This window comes from Garra rufa, chromosome 7, assembly GCF_049309525.1.
Source record: "Garra rufa chromosome 7, GarRuf1.0, whole genome shotgun sequence".
NCBI lineage: Eukaryota > Metazoa > Chordata > Actinopteri > Cypriniformes > Cyprinidae > Garra > Garra rufa.
The window spans coordinates 7,048,439-7,063,557 of NC_133367.1; the positions used below are offsets into that span (position 1 = coordinate 7,048,439).

Sequence of the window (15,119 nt, forward strand, 5' to 3'; positions counted from 1 at the left end):
ATGGGAGATGGTGAAATGGAGTGTTTCGGCCCGGCAGCCATTTTCCTCCGGAAGCCAGAAAGAGAGAGAATTGAGGCTCAGAACACCCCCTTCGATGCCAAAACAGCATACTTCGTGGCAGAACCAGAACAGATGTACCTGAAGGGAACTCTTTTTAGCAGAGAGGGTGGCAAAGCTACTGTCAAAACTTTGTGTGGGAATGTAAGTCTCATGGATAATAAACTATTTCATATGTTACTGGGATTGAGTCTTTAGAAGATCAGTGAGATATTATACAAATGTTTGTACAAATAAAAAAGAATCATCCTTCTCAATTTCTGATTGACGTTCATTACAGACTATCACGGTAAAAGAAGATGATATCCACCCCATGAATCCTCCCAAGTTTGACAAAATTGAGGACATGGCCATGATGACCCACCTCAATGAGCCCGCTGTGCTGTATAACCTCAAAGAGCGTTACGCAGCATGGATGATCTACGTAAGTCTAAGTCAATCATAGTTTATTCCTAGGATAGGGCGGCAGCATTGTAAATCTGGACTATCTATCTCTGTTTCAGACCTACTCTGGCTTGTTCTGCGTCACTGTCAATCCCTACAAGTGGCTCCCAGTGTACGACTCAGTTGTTGTGGCTGGATACAGAGGCAAGAAGAGGATTGAAGCCCCACCTCACATCTTCTCCATCTCTGACAACGCCTATCAGTTCATGCTCACTGGTATGTAGATTCTGGAAGTGCGTCAACAAATTTGAGACAATCTGTATTGTATAAAGAGCTATATAAATAAAGGTGACTTGACTTGACAATGGAAAAAAGATTTACAATAACTACATTAAGTATTAATACATAATTCACCTTCTTTAAATTGCATTTTAAACTACTTTTATTTGTTCAAAATAAAACAAAATTATAAGGGATCATGAACTGAGAAATGTTCTTCAATCTTTTGACATTAAGTCAATGTACAATAAGAAAAACATCCTGTAGGTTTCAAAACTCAAAATATTCTTGTTAGTCTAAAAACAGCTTTTGTTGAAACCTAGCTGCTAAATGGCTCAGTTTGGAATGCCATATTATGATTTCACCTGACGCCAAGACGTGGTAATGTATTTGTTGTTTGTTAATTAATAAGCCCCTATTAACGATTGGTATTGGTAAGTGCTTTATAGTTAACAAAATATTACCATAATTATTGCATAAAAATGTTACCAGACCTCTTCTATGTGCACTCACATTAATAAATTAATATAAATAACATGATGATATAGTGTATCGAAGTATTATCATAAAAAATACTAATGAACTAAAAATGCTTTAGAAATATTTTTACCTTTAAGTTAATATAGTGATACCTACTTTAAAAACCCTGTTTATTTTTAGATCGTGAGAACCAGTCTGTCCTGATTACGTGAGTAAATACTTTGCTAAAACAACCTAAACATATAAAATAAAATTACAGTATATAATAAAATAAAATAAAAATATATACAGTATAACAAGGATTAATGACTAAATGCTGATCTTGTGTCCAGTGGAGAATCTGGTGCAGGAAAGACTGTGAACACAAAGCGTGTCATTCAGTACTTTGCAACCGTTGGTGCGATGTCTGGACCGAAGAAGGCAGAGCCGGTCCCTGGAAAAATGCAGGTTAGTGAATAACTATTCTAGAACATTCTATTGATTACAGCATTTGTGCTTTACCTCATATCTATCCACTGTCCTATAATTACATCTAGGGATCACTGGAGGACCAGATCGTAGCAGCCAACCCTCTGCTGGAGGCTTATGGTAATGCCAAGACTGTGAGGAATGACAACTCCTCTCGCTTTGTAAGTAGCACATGTGAATCATAATAACATTGAACAACATCACTCACACTTTCACAACTGCCAAACAGTTTTTTTTGTTTGTTTGTTTTTTCAATCTCTGTAGGGTAAATTCATCAGGATTCACTTTGGCACCACTGGAAAACTGGCCTCAGCTGATATTGAAACTTGTGAGTAAACACAACAGTTATAAGCCCAACATTTTTATTTGGACTCTTAACAAGTGGATAATTAACTTGAAATTAATGTCTTTTTTCACCATTTTTTAAAGACCTGCTGGAAAAGTCAAGAGTAACATTCCAGCTGTCTGCTGAGAGGAGTTACCACATCTTCTACCAGCTCATGACTGGACACAAGCCAGAGCTGCTCGGTGAGAAATCTATAGGATTGTGTGTTTCAGTTATTTGCTGGTTTGAGAAAACTGTTAACATGCTGCACATCAATCCTTTACAGAGGCCCTCCTCATCACCACCAACCCTTATGACTATCCAATGATCAGCCAGGGTGAAATCACTGTCAAGAGTATCGATGATGTGGAGGAGTTCATTGCCACAGATGTATGTGGACAACTATGTTTTTATTATTAGCAGCAATGGTATTAAGCAATGCATCTAACATAAAATTTGAAATAACATGAACTGGTGTAAATAAATAATGCATGACATGCAACATAAAATACTTTCCTTTTATATCATAAATGCATAATGTGATTTATTTCATTGTGTAAAAACAGACTGCCATTGACATTCTGGGCTTCACTGCTGATGAGAAAATCAGCATCTATAAGCTGACGGGTGCTGTGATGCATCATGGGAACATGAAGTTCAAACAGAAGCAGAGAGAGGAGCAGGCTGAACCTGATGGCACTGAGGGTAGGGTGTATTTTTAGCACAAATTGATGATGATGATGATGATAAGCCTTTATTTGTCACATTTTAAACACTGTTAACAGTGGAGTGAAATTGGACCTCTCCGACCATACACAAACATCACATACCCGGGGAAGACAGGTCAGTCAAGAGGTAGCATAGGAAATAAGAAATAAGATACATTAGGGAAAGAATGAGGCGTAAAAAGCCCCTCCCAGACTGTCCTTCAAGTAGGACAGTGTGAGATCAGGGGAAAAAAGGCCCCAGCAACAAGCACATAAACAGCACATAGACATAATATTGCAACAGGGGCAGGGGATGAGGAAGTAGTCCAATGTAGGCAACAGCCATCCGGTTCTGCAGCTAGAGAGCGCTGGTCACAGACCCGCCTACCCACATCAGGGGGTAAAAAGCACACGAAGGCGTGGGATCTTAGGGAGGAATGATTGTCTATCTGAAACTATGTACTTATGTATGCGTGCACTGTGTGAGTGTGTAAGCCTGTGAAGTCTGTAAGTCAGTCTGTAGCAGGTGTCCTTGGAACGGGAATGAGGAAAGCAGAGCATCTCGTTATCTTGTTCTCCAGGGGAGGTTGTTTTGTCTCCAGCAACGGTCATGGCCAAGGCAGTCTGGAAGAAGCTGGGGGAAGCCGAAAGAAAGGATCCGTTTTTTTTTTTTTTCAAATTTAGGTCAATATCTGCCAATTTCACAGATATCTAATGTCCATCACTGGTCATCAGGTCTGTCCATAATCCGTTGTATAGCCGTAAGTTTCTCCATGATGTTTTCCAGTTTGCGATCTAAAATCACAGTCTGCGTACACAGACAGCTCTGCCCACCGTTTCAATCAAGCCGGCCAGATTAGTGGGGTTTTGAGCCGCGCTGACCGCTTTTGACAATCGACGATACCACAGGGCCCCGCCTAATCCCATCAGGAGAAACCCTGTTATCAAAGTTCAGAATAAATAAATATCTTCAACATCCTCCAGGGACAGAGCAGCCAGGCACACGACACGTCACTTCTCCCACCCGTCCATCGTGTATCCCGCTGCAAACGTTCCTGCAGGACAATAGGGTTCCCCCGAAACCATGCTTCTCGTCGAGAAGATGGTGTCAATTGCATTCAGAGACCAGTTCATCAAATCCATAATTCCTTTTGTTTCGAGAGCAAGGCAAAGAGAGTCTCAGTGATAGAACTACGAGACAAGAGAAGCCAAGAAGAAGAGACAGGGGAGGGAGAGGGAAAAGATGCAACCGCCTTCGCCGAGAGCCAAACGATTCTCAAACGAAATTGGCATGTAAACATTGACTTTATCAGTGAAAATAATGTAAAACTGTTCTTCCTCAGTGGCCGATAAAATCGCCTACCTCATGGGCCTCAACTCTGCTGACATGCTGAAAGCTCTGTGCTATCCCAGAGTGAAGGTCGTGAACGAGATGGTGACCAAAGGCCAGACAGTACCACAGGTGACCACTTACCTACTCGATAGATAAATAACTCTAGAAATGTCCCACAGACATTCAGAGGAGTCATTCATACTGGAAAAAAATAAAGTCTTATATCAGTTACAATGACCTTGTATTTCTCAGGTGAACAACGCAGTCTCGGCTCTCTGCAAGTCTGTCTATGAGAAAATGTTCTTGTGGATGGTCATCCGTATCAATGAGATGTTGGACACAAAGCAGCCCAGACAGTTCTTCATTGGTGTGCTAAACATCGCTGGATTTGAGATCTTTGATGTGAGCATCAGTCATTAATATCTCTGTAAGAATCAAGATATAAAAGATGACAGTCATCAGTAAGAACTTGCCTCTGTTGATTTATCAGTTCAACAGCTTGGAGCAGCTTTGCATCAACTTCACAAATGAGAAACTGCAACAGTTCTTCAACCATCACATGTTTGTTCTGGAGCAAGAGGAGTACAAGAAAGAAGGCATTGAATGGGAGTTCATTGACTTTGGTATGGACTTGGCCGCCTGCATTGAGCTCATTGAGAAGGTAAGAGGACATTCAGTACATTGAAATGACTATTCTAACTGTGCCTGTACTTCAGTGTGAATATTTCTACAACAGCCAATGGGCATCTTCTCCATCCTTGAAGAGGAGTGCATGTTCCCCAAGGCTACAGACACAAGCTTCAAAAACAAGCTGCATGATCAGCATTTGGGCAAAACTGCAGCTTTCCAGAAGCCCAAGCCTGCCAAAGGTAAGGCAGAGGCCCACTTTTCTCTGGTGCACTACGCCGGCACTGTGGACTACAACATTACTGGCTGGTTGGACAAGAACAAGGATCCACTGAATGACTCTGTTGTGCAACTCTACCAAAAGTCATCGCTCAAAACGCTGGCCTTCCTGTATGCTGCTCATGCAGGTGCTGAAGGTAAGAACATCTGCATTTACTGAAATGCTTTGTGTTTTAAATACATGTAAGATATTATCACATATTAATGTATTGAAAAGGTTAATGGAAAACAATGCAAGATCAACAATAACAACTGTCATTGACATAAAACAGCTGAAGGAGGTGGCGGAAAGAAAGAAGGCAAGAAGAAGGGTGGTTCCTTCCAGACTGTATCTGCACTTTTTAGGGTAAACAGATTATCTCTTTTAATGAAGGATGTGAACATCTTCTCCATTAACGACTGGAGTAATCTCATGAATATTTCCACAGGAGAACTTGGGTAAGCTAATGACTAACCTGAGGAGCACTCACCCTCACTTTGTGCGCTGCTTGATTCCTAATGAGTCCAAGACTCCAGGTAAACTTGATCTGTAAATGGATTACAGTTTTGAAAATGTCTCTGGGGCCTAAAGAACATTTGCATTTCAGGTCTGATGGAGAACTTCCTGGTTATCCACCAGCTCAGGTGTAATGGAGTGCTGGAGGGTATCAGAATCTGCAGGAAGGGTTTCCCCAGCAGAATTCTCTACGGTGACTTTAAGCAGAGGTAAAGACACCACACTTTTTTCCAATTTATTATTTAGAGATAATACACTTGCCAATCTTAACCATATTTCAAAAGTACACTTTCAGCACTTTTGTGACTTCACCAAAACATAAACCTTCCCTTAATGTCTTCTAGATACAAAGTGTTAAATGCCAGCGTCATCCCTGAGGGACAGTTCATTGACAACAAAAAGGCTTCAGAGAAACTCTTGGGCTCTATTGATGTTGACCACACCCAATATAAGTTTGGACACACAAAGGTGGGAAACATTAAAATATACTGTACAAAAGTAGAGTTCAGATGTAGACTTTATGCCAGTCAAATTATTCCACACAAGAGTCATATATGGACCCAACCTTTTGCACAGAATATTGTCACGCCTCCCCAATCTTTCAAAAAAAATTTCATTTCAAGTTCAAAGCACAGAATCTTCTTGAATTCTTAAAACATTAATTATTATTAATTTTGACAAAACATTAATTAAAAAGGCCATATAGTATTCCCTTCTTTATACATAAAGAGGATTACTTGGCTTCTTCAATACTATACCACCAATATCTTCAAAATATTCTTGTAGGTGTTCTTCAAAGCTGGTCTGTTGGGTACTCTTGAGGAGATGAGAGATGAGAAACTAGCAACGCTAGTTACCATGACTCAGGCTTTGTGCCGTGGATACGTCATGAGGAAGGAGTTTGTTAAAATGATGGAAAGGAGGTACAATCAACTTTTAAAAAAAATTAGGAACAGTTTAGCACAACAAAATGATGATGACTGATTTACTGATTAAAATTCCTACAGAGAATCAATTTATTCCATCCAATACAACATCCGTTCATTCATGAATGTCAAACATTGGCCATGGATGAAGCTCTACTTCAAGATCAAGCCTCTTCTGAAGAGTGCAGAGACTGAAAAAGAAATGGCAGCCATGAAGGAGAATTATGAGAAAAAGAAGGAGCTTGAGGAGAAAATGGTGTCACTTCTTCAGGAGAAAAATGACCTTCAACTGCAAGTAGCATCTGTGAGTATTTCAGCTCTCACTGATCCTAATATGGATCCTACAGCTATGAACATAAGCCATTAAATACATCTATCTCAATGAACAGGAATCTGAAAACCTCTCTGATGCTGAGGAGAGATGTGAAGGTCTCATCAAAAGCAAGATCCAGCTCGAGGCCAAACTCAAAGAGTCCAACGAGAGACTGGAGGATGAGGAGGAAATCAATGCTGAACTGACTGCCAAGAAGAGGAAACTGGAGGACGAATGCTCTGAACTGAAGAAAGACATTGATGACCTGGAGCTCACCTTGGCAAAAGTGGAGAAGGAGAAACATGCAACAGAAAATAAGGTCAATATTCTTTTCACATCTTCACACTGCTGATTGTGATTCTGACTCTTGAGAATGAAACCAATAATCAATGTCTCCATTTAGGTGAAAAACCTGACTGAGGAGATGGCCTCTCAAGATGAGAGCATTGCCAAGCTGACCAAAGAGAAGAAAGCCCTCCAAGAGGCACACCAGCAGACTCTTGATGACCTTCAAGCAGAGGAAGACAAAGTCAACACTCTGACTAAAGCTAAGACAAAGCTTGAGCAGCAAGTGGACGATGTAAGGTGTTTGGCATAAGAATAAGATAATGAATAAAATTTGTATGAATTGAATATGAATATTTTATCGGTCTGGTTTCTGTAACAATAGCTTGAGGGCTCACTGGAGCAAGAGAAGAAGCTCTGTATGGACCTTGAGAGAGCCAAGAGAAAGCTTGAGGGTGATCTGAAACTGGCCCAGGAGTCCATAATGGACCTGGAAAATGACAAACAGCAATCAGATGAGAAGATAAAAAAGTGAGCAGATGTCGAATTTTTAATCGCTGCACAGTTACACAAATTAAGTATTTGGCACATTTTACAAAACACTTTTAAAAACAGGAAGGACTTTGAGATAAGTCAGTTTCTCAGCAAGATTGAGGATGAACAGTCTTTGGGAGCACAGCTTCAGAAGAAGATCAAAGAACTTCAGGTAACGCTAACCATAATCTTTCCTATGTGAAGATGCAGAAACAGGCAGAAACAACATTACAAAAATCACTCAAGAATTAATTTCAATTTATTCTACATTAAGGCCCGCATTGAGGAGTTGGAAGAGGAAATTGAGGCAGAGCGAGCTGCTCGTGCTAAAGTGGAGAAGCAGAGAGCTGATCTCTCCAGGGAACTTGAAGAGATCAGCGAGAGGCTTGAGGAAGCTGGTGGTGCCACTGCTGCCCAGATTGAGATGAACAAGAAGCGCGAAGCTGAATTCCAGAAGTTGCGTCGTGATCTGGAAGAATCCACCTTGCAGCATGAGGCTACAGCTGCAGCTCTCCGAAAGAAGCAGGCAGACAGTGTGGCTGAACTCGGAGAACAGATCGACAACCTTCAGCGTGTCAAGCAGAAGCTGGAGAAGGAGAAGAGTGAATACAAGATGGAGATTGATGACTTGACAAGCAACATGGAGGCTGTGGCTAAAGCAAAGGTAATGTCACCAGAAGATCTTTAAATATAAATGTATTGTTACAGTATATAACAGCGTATCTCTTTAGGCTAAGTTAGAGAAGATGTGCCGTACCCTGGAAGACCAGCTGAGTGAAATCAAGACCAAGAGTGATGAAAATGTTCGTCAGTTGAATGACATGAATGCACAACGTGCAAGACTTCAGACTGAAAATGGTAAGACATGGCAAAGTAAAATTCCTTGTTTCCATGCTATTGAAATGCTGCATTTCATTTTTATTATTTGTAACCTGTTTCCAAGGTGAATTTAGTCGTCAACTGGAAGAGAAAGAAGGACTTGTTTCACAGTTAACTCGAGGGAAACAGGCTTATACGCAACAAATTGAGGAACTCAAAAGACACATTGAGGAAGAAGTAAAGGTACAGTTATGCAATATTTATGTGCTGTTTTGATAATCTGAATTATTGTAATGACAGAGGACTGTTTAAAAACTTAAAATTTGCTTAAAAGAGCTTGAGGAATCCAAGTAAATACAGTACACCAAAAAATATGTCTTCAGCACACTACATTTACTATCACAAATGATAGTAAGATTTTATCATTTCATACCACTTTCTTCAGAAAAAAGCTTGCCCAGCGTCTGCAGGATGCTGAAGAATCCATTGAGGCAGTGAACTCCAAGTGTGCCTCACTGGAAAAGACCAAACAGAGACTGCAGGGTGAAGTAGAGGACCTCATGATTGATGTGGAGAGGGCAAATGCAATGGCCGCCAACCTTGACAAGAAACAGAGAAACTTTGACAAGGTAGGAAAGGTGTAGATCACTTATAAACCTAAATCATGAACCATAGACTTGGCTAATTAATAATGGCATGTCTCCCATTGTCAGGTCCTAGCAGAGTGGAAGCAGAAGTATGAAGAAGGCCAGGCTGAACTAGAAGCTGCTCAGAAAGAAGCTCGTTCTCTCAGCACTGAGCTTTTCAAAATGAAGAACTCCTATGAAGAAGCTCTTGACCACCTTGAGACACTGAAGAGGGAGAACAAGAATCTGCAACGTAAATGCCACTTTCATTTCTAAAAGAATTATTACAATTATTAAAAAACATTATAAGTTATATATAAGTTTTTTTTTCAATTCTAACAACAATTATGCTTTTTAAACCCTTTAGAGGAGATTTCTGACCTCACTGAGCAGCTTGGAGAGACTGGAAAGAGTATTCATGAGCTAGAAAAATCCAAGAAAACAGTGGAGTCTGAGAAAGCTGAGATCCAGACTGCACTTGAAGAAGCAGAGGTGCCAGAGAGTGATCGATTCAATGCAGAGCACTCTGGACTCTGAGGTCAGGAGCAGAAATGATGCCCTGAGAGTCAAGAAGAAGATGGAGGGAGATCTGAATGAGATGGAGATCCAGCTGAGTCATGCCAACCGCCAGGCTGCTGAGGCCCAGAAACAGCTCAGGAATGTCCAAGGCCAACTCAAGGTATCTTTCTGTAGAATGTGAAATTGCAACTCATATTAAATGTTTAATAGTATGAATATGATACTTGAATTAATTAAAGAATGACATGAAACTAACAAAGAAAGACCATTACCACAGGATGCCCAACTGCACCTTGATGAGGCTATCAGAGGACAGGAGGACATGAAGGAGCAGGTAGCCATGGTGGAGCGTAGGAATAACCTGATGCAAGCAGAGATTGAGGAGCTGAGAGTTGCTCTGGAGCAAACAGAGAGAGGCCGCAAAGTGGCGGAGCAAGAGCTGGTTGATGCCAGCGAGCGTGTGGGGCTGCTGCACTCACAAGTACAAAAAACTATTAAATACTCTGAACAAATTCAGGTTACATGAAAAACAAGTTTTAGTTAAATGTACACTAAACTGCCTGCTTTAATCCCACAGAATACAAGTCTTATTAACACCAAGAAGAAGCTTGAGGCTGATCTGGTCTAGGTTCAAGGTGAGGTGGATGATGCAGTCCAGGAGGCCAGAAATGCAGAGGAGAAGGCCAAGAAGGCCATCACTGATGTGAGTGTATACATTCACTTACTCTATTTAAACAGTTCTTAGTCACATGTGGTTACAAAAGGAACTTTCATCTAAGCTGTTTCTGTCTGTGTTGCTTAGCTCATTTTAATTGGCTTATATTTCAGGCCGCCATGATGGCTGAGGAGCTGAAGAAGGAGCAGGACACCAGTGCTCACCTGGAAAGGATGAAGAAGAACCTGGAGGTGACTGTCAAAGACCTGCAGCACCGTCTGGATGAGGCTGAGAGTCTGGCCATGAAGGGTGGAAAGAAACAGCTCCAGAAACTGGAGTCCAGGGTAAATTACAAGCTAAATACAGTCTTAGATGAACTGGCTATGGCAGAGATTTGACAGGTGACAACAATAACTCTCTACTGAAGGTACGCGAGTTGGAGGCTGAAGTTGAAGCTGAACAGAGACGTGGCGCAGACGCTGTGAAAGGAGTGCGCAAATATGAAAGGAGAGTGAAGGAGCTCACCTACCAGGTAAAACTACTCTGGATTTAGAAATGTACTAAAATTCATAGTAATATACATAAGTAAACTTACACCATGAACAATATTTACACCCAAAGACTGAGGAAGACAAGAAGAATGTGATCCGACTGCAGGATCTGGTAGACAAGCTGCAGCTGAAAGTGAAGGCCTACAAGCGCCAGGCTGAGGAAGCTGTAAGTCTAATGTCAAATGTCTTGACTGTGAGGTTTTGACATTCTATGTTCAAGACATTCAGTGTCATGAGTGCAATGCTCTGAAAGGGGTTGGATATCTTGTGTCATCCTAACAGGAGGAGCAGGCCAACACTCACCTGTCCCACAGGAAGGTGCAGCATGAGTTGGAGGAGGCTCAGGAGCGCGCTGACATCGCTGAGTCCCAGGTCAACAAGCTGAGAGCCAAGAGCCGTGATGTTGGGAAGGTATTGTAAAGCTGTTTGCGGAATATACATTACTCAGTATGATGTAACCTTTTGGTTTGAAAAAAACATCATTTTTCTTTTCATTAAATGAAGAGCAAAGATGAAGAATAATGATGAGACGTCACACCACATCTACAAGCAAGCATATAATATGACTTACTTGTGCTGTGTTTAAATATCCAATAAATGCAGTTTCTCAGTGAACTCTTTGTTTATGTCTTTGTAACTAAACTTGTAGATCATGAAGGCAAAAATGCCAAGATCACACCTTCTCAGGAAATGCACGAAACTAATAAAAAAATAACCAAAAAAAGAGTTACACAGAGGTAAATATACTTTTACCCAAATGCTTGCATTCAAAATTCAGCTAAATTACAAAACAGACATTATAATTTCATCTGTTAAACAGAGTACAACAGAGATAGACAGTCCAATCTTAAAACATGCAAATTAAACATGAACTTATATGGCTGAAACAGGATTGTATTATCTCAGTTACTGTTGTAACCTCCGTTTCTCGATAGAGAATGAGACACTGTGTCGAAGAAGAGACACTAGGGGTCACAATTAGGATCCCCAAACACCTCTGATGATCAGAACTGGTAAGTGAAATTTGCATGCCAGCAACTCTCCCAGACATATGAGTATATATACACAAAAGGTGGACGGCATGCTCACTCATTCTGGTTTGTGCTGAGGAGCCAAGAGTGTCCTGGCCATTTCAGCAGGCAGTTCAGTGTTGTGGCATGAGGAACACTATGTCTCATTCCCTCCATCAGGAAATGGAGATTACATTAGTAACTAAGACGTTCCCCTCCTGTCAATCACTTCAACGCTGTGTCACAGAAAGTCAGTTGGACTGTGTTAAGAGGTTTTGGCAATCCAGATGTTGGCCAGGTAACAAATCCACTCGCAACATCGTAATCCTCCCAATGCCCAGAGTATCCTACAGTGTCCAAATCCTACAGTGCTAATAACCATGGCTCATGGCAAAGTGCCCACTTCTCAATATCTGCCTTTTGGCAAATCAGAAAAAACAGTAACACTTTCTATATAGCCCCTATTTATAATACATTTTAAGAATATTTCTAAAGCATTATAATGAATGCATAATTCATTATAAAAAACCTTATAATATGTTATATCATTTTAAGAATAATCATAACAACAATTATAATGCATTATATTACTTGACTGTGTAAGGTTAACTTTTAAGATTATGATTATTTATAAGACACAATGGATGCCATATTAAATCTACGTAATTTATAATGGACTATATCATATTACATTTATTTTGATGGTCCCCTTAGTCTATTTACTAAAGTATAAGCTTAAACTTTCTAACTACATGTCAACTAACACTCCTTAGAGTATCAGTAGACTTAGGTTAAGATTAGGCTAGGTAGAAGGTTCATATACTTGCAAAGTTACTTATAATATAATATAATAGTTTGTCTTTTGGCGAAACATCAACATTTAGTGTTATAGCATACCGTATTTTCTGCACCATAAGGCACACCAGATTATAAGGCGCAGTCTCAATCACGGGGTCTATTTCTGTACTTAACCCATACATAAGGCGTACCATATTATAAGGCGCATGCTAAAACATTCGTTCTAAAAAAAAAAGGTAACGGAAGCAAAACAGTGAGTTTAACGTTAGTTGAACTTTATTCTACTATTTAACAATTCACTCACATTATTCTTTAAACAATCTTCTCCCACAAATCCTTTAAAGTCCTCATCTTCTGTGTCTGAATTCAACAGCTGGGCAATGTTTGGAACTCGGATTATTAGGCGCACGGCCGATTTTTGAGGAAATATTGGGCTCTTAGGTGCACATTATAGTGCGTAAAATACGGTATATTTTGCATACTACTAATAATTATTACTGCTAGCTGACATGCAGTTGCAGAGTTACTTATCAAAAGCTGTCTAAAGGGTCCTATCAAAATAATCAAACTGATAATACATATGTGTCATTACACATTCATCTGATCTGGGGCCTCATTTATAAAACTTTCTTACGCACTGATTTGATCTTAGAGTGTTCGTACGATCAAATCCACGTCAAAGTACAGATTTATAAAAACCGTCTTTGACGTGGAAAAGTACTTATCTCCACGTCAGATTCCAGCTTGGCGTACGACCGTTTCCTTGTGGTAATGCCTGGTATTGCAGATAGTTCAGCCTCACTATAATTTGATTTCTTGCGCTCCTTTTTACTTGCCATTGTCAGAGTTTTTGCTTTAGGAATGAGCTCATTTTATATGTTAATTAATTAAGCAGGGGCGTTTCGACGGCGGAACATTTAGCTGCACACAATTCCACGATCATTTGTGATTTATAACCAAATGACTGGTGTACGCATGGATTTCGTGATACGTTCGTTTTCTCTGAATCGCTCTTACGATCAAATCAGAAAAGTTCTTAGATAAAATCAAGGATGGTTTCTACGCAAGTCTTTATACATGAGGCCCCTGATCTGATGCCTGATCTTAGGGTTCTTTGGGAAATATTATTATAATTGCTTATAAGTGGTCTTTGTATGCTTTAAGTAAAGTGACATGAGTAGCATGGCAAGATATGAGACAATACGTTATAACTATGAGGAGGTAATCATAATTAAAAATGACTACAGCCCCATTGACTCCCTCTGCCAATGCATTGATGAAATTAACAGTTGGATATGCCAAAGCTTTCTTCAGTTAAACAAGGAGAAAACAGAAGTCATTGCATTTGGAAACAAAGATGAAGTTCATAAGGTAAATGCGTACCTTGATGCTAGGGGTCAAAAAACAAAAAATCAAGTCAAGAATCTGGGTGTGATTCTGGAGTCAGACCTCAGTTTCAGTAGCCATGTCAAAGCAGTAACTATATCAGCATACTATCATCTCAAAAACATTGCAAGAATTAGATGTTTTGTTTCCTGTCATGATTTGGAGAAACTTGTTCATGCCTTTATCACCAGCAGGGTGGACTATTGTAATGGTCTCCTCACCGGCCTTCCCAAGAAGACCATTAGACAGCTGCAGCTCATACAGAACGCTGCTGCCAGGATTCTGACTAGAACCAAAAAATCAGAGCATATCACACCAGTCCTCAGGTCCTTTCGTCAGTTAGAAATATCAAGGGTTCACACAAAACAAGGGGAATCTGCTTTTAGCTATTATGCTGCCCACAGTTGGAATCAGCTTCCAGAAGAGATCAGATGTGCTAATACATTAGCCACATTTAAATGCAGACTCAAAACTCATCTGTTCAGTTGTGCATTTATTGAATGAGCACTGTGCTACGTCCGAACAGATTGAATTATTTTATGTATAATCATTTTTATTCTTAACTGTTTTAATTCATTTTAAATCAATGTTTAAATCATTTTAAATGTTCATTTAAAAGTTTTTATTGTTGTGTTTTTTTTTGTTTGTTTTTTTTAATTCCTCTTTTGTACAGCACTTTGAATTACCATTGTATATGAAATGTGCTATATAAATAAACTTGCCTTAGCTGAAACATCAGCTAACAGGAATCAATGATTAAAAATATAAATGCCTATAAGACCCTTTCTGTCCCTCAAAGCCCCTCAATAATCCCAAAAATATTAAACATGCATGTTTGTAACATGTATTAACAACATTCTATCTTCATGTTTCAACCACACTACATCTGTCTAAAGATTTAACTCAAGCTTGTAAATTGTCCTTACTCAGGCACGTGAGCAACAAAGGATCCAAAGGGCAAGACAAATGTCTGCCAGATCAATTACACATGCTAAAAATTATAAATTTTTAAAAGAAACGTTACCTGGCCAGTTCAGCTGTCTTCCACTGAATGTCAACAACAGGAAAGCCGAACAATCAATGCACCAACAGCATGCCTGTGTACCAGTTGCTGAAGCTGCTGAATAAAAGCACCTGCTTACTGAATACATGCTAATGTAAAGTCTTCCTTTATAATGGCCAAAAAAAGGAATGAAAGACCAACTGAATTAATGACTTCCTACAAAAGGCTTCTAAATATGAGTGTAGGAGACAGCGTTGAT

At 39.8% G+C, this 15,119-nt stretch overlaps 1 pseudogene; it reads left to right on the top strand.

The window, feature by feature from the left end:
• On the top strand, positions 1-11,185 carry LOC141338390 (myosin-1-like; annotated as a pseudogene).
• Positions 11,186-15,119: the final 3,934 nt, after the last annotated feature.